This window comes from Limulus polyphemus, unplaced genomic scaffold (genome assembly GCF_000517525.1).
Source record: "Limulus polyphemus unplaced genomic scaffold, Limulus_polyphemus-2.1.2 Scaffold183, whole genome shotgun sequence".
Classification (NCBI taxonomy): domain Eukaryota; kingdom Metazoa; phylum Arthropoda; class Merostomata; order Xiphosura; family Limulidae; genus Limulus; species Limulus polyphemus.
Genome location: NW_013665793.1, coordinates 323,261 through 327,229, shown reverse-complemented (window position 1 = coordinate 327,229; position 3,969 = coordinate 323,261). Strand labels below are relative to the sequence as shown.

The following is a 3,969-nucleotide window of genomic DNA, read 5'->3' as shown; positions in this document are numbered from 1 at the left end:
GTATGTATTCTATTATGTTTTTATATATGGGGCATTTGTCTGTAGTGTATGTATTCTATTATGCTTTCATATGTGGCGCTTTTGTCTGTGGTGTATGTATTCTATTATGTTTTTATATGTGGGGCATCTGTCTGTGGTGTATGTATTCTATTAGGCTTTTATATGTGGCGCTTTTGTCTGTGGTGTATGTATTCTATTATGTTTTCATATGTGGAGCATTTGTTTGACGTGTATATATTTTATTATGCTTTCATATGTGGCGCATTTTGTCTGTGGTGTATGTATTCTATTATGTTTTCATATTTCAATGATGACCTACAGAAGGCTCCGTACAGAAGCCGAAACGTCGTCTCTTTTTCTTTCAACTGGAAGTTGCAGTCCATTAAAGTTTTCAAACCTACTATGTTTATCTGTCTAAAGTTCCACTGAAACGACGATCAGTCTAATTTTATTCACTCAAATGTTTAGTCACTTCGTCCAAAACTTGAGTAATTTTGTTAATGTACTTTTTTTGCAAGTTTCTCCGCTGTAGATACGTGGTTTACACATATATTATACAAACCAAATAATGTTACTAATATGTTTAATAGATACGTGGTTTACACATATATTATATAAACCAGATAATGTTACTAATCTGAATATTTATCGATTTGTTTGAAGTTTTCTTTATTTAATGAGCTCGTTTGGTGTAACAACGCATGAAACGGTTTCGTTATATTCTTGTTTTTTGTTTTGTTTTACAAATAATAAAACGATTTCAGTATGTATAATTTGTTCAAATTAAGATAAGATATACATAAAATAATGATTAAAGTTTTTTAATGTGTTACATTTTAATATCATGTCGCTTTAGTTATAATTAAAGACAGTTAGTGTTTGATACACTGAAGTTTTACATTGTACCAATAGTTTAGTAACATTATATAATATATGTATAAACCACATATCTATTAAACATATTAATAACATTATCTAGTTTGTATAATATACGTGTAAACCACTTATCTATTAAACTCATTAGTAACATTATCTAGCTTGTATAATATATATGTAAACCACGTATCTATTAAACAGATTAGTAACATCATCTGGCTTGTATAACATATGTGTAAATCACGTATCTATTAAACAGATTAGTAACATTATCTGGCTTGTATAATATATGTGTAAATCACGTATCTATTAAACAGATTAGTAACATTATCTGGCTTGTATAATATATGTGTAAGCCACGTACCTATAAAACAGATTAGTAACATTATCCGGTTTGTATAATATATGTGTAAATCACGTATTTATAAGAGAGATTAGTAATATTATCCGGTTTGTATAATATATGTGTAAATCACGTATTTATAAGAGAGATTAGTAACATTATCCGGCTTGTATAATAAATATGTAAACAACACATCTATAAAAATATAGCTAAGGTAGTTTGAAACATAGTACAATCTGAGCTAATGCTGGTGTGTCAGTTTTAATACTAACAGAAAAGCACCGTACATACACAAGCTAAACTAAAACAATAAATCTCTAAATACCCATTGTTTATGTTCCACACACCTTTTCAGTATTTATTTTCTTCTTCCCTGTGACTTGCTTAGTTGAAAAACGAAAGAAATCTGAAAAAGTTAAAAGCATGATTACTTTTATGCTTTTTTATAACAAAACAAATTATATATACAATTTAAGAATTATCATAAATTCATAACGAGAACTCTTTTATGGGGGGGGGGACAGGGGGTTAAAAACTACCATAAGAAATACGAGATGTCGAAAACAATTCAATAATATATTATCCTGTGACATTTGTTATCTCTGTCTCTCTCTCACTTAACTTGTTAAGTCGCCAGTAAAAGTATCTTAATGTTGTCTCTGCAGGGTCTTTGATAACATAAGTGAACCCATTTTTAGAAGCTTTTTATTTTCTACGTGGAATTTAAATTACTGTTATTTCGTGAACGTTTCTCAGTTACTTATAATGGTTTTCTGTCGTCTGTGATCGTTATATTTTGCCAAATGGTGAAGTAAATGATACGAATAATCAGAGATAAAAGATTTAGTGTTTTCCGAAAATATAGTAATTTTGTTAGATCTTAATTTTAAAGTTAATAATACAAGTCATAACACACAAGGTAGATTTAACCATAGTTTGTTGTCAAATGTTGTAGAAATGGCTAGGGGGGGGATGGGGGGAAGTTCAAGTATCTGCTAAATTACAAGTGTTCCAGGGGAGTTAGTCGTGACTCTAGGCTAATCTTGAATAAGCCTCAACGCGCGCCAGTCAAACAAGACCTTACATGATGGAGTTTATCTCGTGACATGACGCGACAAGATGGCGGATGATGTCCTTTCGTAACAAACGAAATTTCAAACAGCAATAAACAAAGATGTATTATACTTTACGATTTCAATTTATCGATCTAGAGAGTTTTACTTTTTACTGTAAATGAAAATGAGTTTGGCTTCCTACTCAACACAACTAAGGTAAGTTTAAAGACTTTGTTTGTCAACTAACATTATTGTTGGATGTGTCCATAACTCTGTCCCTCCATCTTTCCGTACAGAAAGAGTGTTGGCGTTTTGCCTTCTAAGTGAAATTATTTCTTCTAACTCTTGTTTTTTCTCTAATTTAAGACATGCTATGGGAAATACTAGTTATTTGAACAGCAATGAACCAAGATTTAATCTCAATTATATATATATATATGCATGAAGAAAATCTTTAAAACCGTATACAAAAATATTTAAATAAACACATATATTTATATCACAGAGAAAATTTCAGAAACGCCCTGTGTTAAATCGGTCCCTTTTTTGCATACTACTTCTAATCATTATGGCTGTTATATCGTTTATAAAATTTACATTAAACTACTTTTTTTTTTCTAAAGCTTCATCTCTTTTAGTTAAACATCATAACTTGCGGTTAATCAGATTCAAATAACAGTATCGGTTGTTTATACTTGTGATTTATATTACAACTTTTGATTAATACCGCTAAAGGATTTTTGCATCTGTTTCATGCATCTGTTGAAGTACATATATCCTTGCCTTACCTAGGACGTGAAAAATACACTTTACATACAAATATGCATACCTACTACCTGTTAGAATTTTCTTCTTCTAACTGCAGGCTTACTTTTCTTGTTATTTCCATCTTTTACAAAATCTAGGCACGTATATAATGAATTCTGGTTTTTAACCAAAGGCTTTAGCTGACCATCGTGAAACCATTATAAGTCCGCAATTCAACGTTAGCCTCGAGATCCACTATTAAAATGTGATCAATATTATTTTAGAATAGCACGATTGAATATGCATTAGATGCCTGCACAATCAGACGTGCTATTCTCAGTGTATGTTTTATTTATAGTTCTTCAAAATAATTGCATGTTGTCCTGTGTAGGTTTATCTCTAATGAATAAATTTGTTTAAATTTAATCTAAGGGCGTGCTCACTGGCGTTTCAATCGTCAGTTTTTCCTTTCACATGTGAATTATTCCACAGTAATTTAAAATATCAAGAATGTTATTCATCTTCTATCAAGTATACGACATAACGTTAATCTGAAATTCGAATATAAGAGTCGTAAATACGCGATCTGCTTGTTTTGAGACAATGTTTGAGCAAAAGCATAAACAGTTGAGACCTAAAGAATAGATTATGTCTCATAATAGCTGCATCTATACAAAAGAACAAGTCTTCTCGGAAAGCGAGTGATATACATGCAAAATAGTCAGAGGATCAGAAACATATACCAACTAGTTTACATTAACTCATTAAGGCTTTTAACGGTATTTTTTGCTGTTAATTTTTATAAAATCCCCGAAATAAAACAGATAGGAACGTGATTATGAATATAGTAAACATAATTTATATCGTAGGACAGGGATTGTACGGGGACTTTGATATCCGTGAAATGTAGGCCTGAAATACGCAATATCTTTTCATATTGAGAGCGTC

At 30.7% G+C, this 3,969-nt stretch overlaps 1 long non-coding RNA gene across 2 annotated transcripts in view; it reads right to left on the bottom strand.

Annotated features, from left to right (window-relative positions):
- The window catches only part of LOC111084959, an 8,398-nt gene extending 5,825 nt beyond the window's left edge, over positions 1 to 2,573 (bottom strand). Inside the window, exons 1-2 of one of the 2 annotated variants that reach the window (XR_002609835.1) lie at positions 2,522 to 2,573; positions 1,567 to 1,625 (exon numbers count right to left, since the gene is read on the bottom strand). This is a non-coding gene — a long non-coding RNA (uncharacterized LOC111084959). Of the gene's footprint in view, positions 1 to 1,566; positions 1,626 to 2,303; positions 2,470 to 2,521 lie in introns of those variants that run through there. The other variant, XR_002609836.1, reaches the window with a different exon arrangement.
- Positions 2,574 to 3,969: the final 1,396 nt, after the last annotated feature.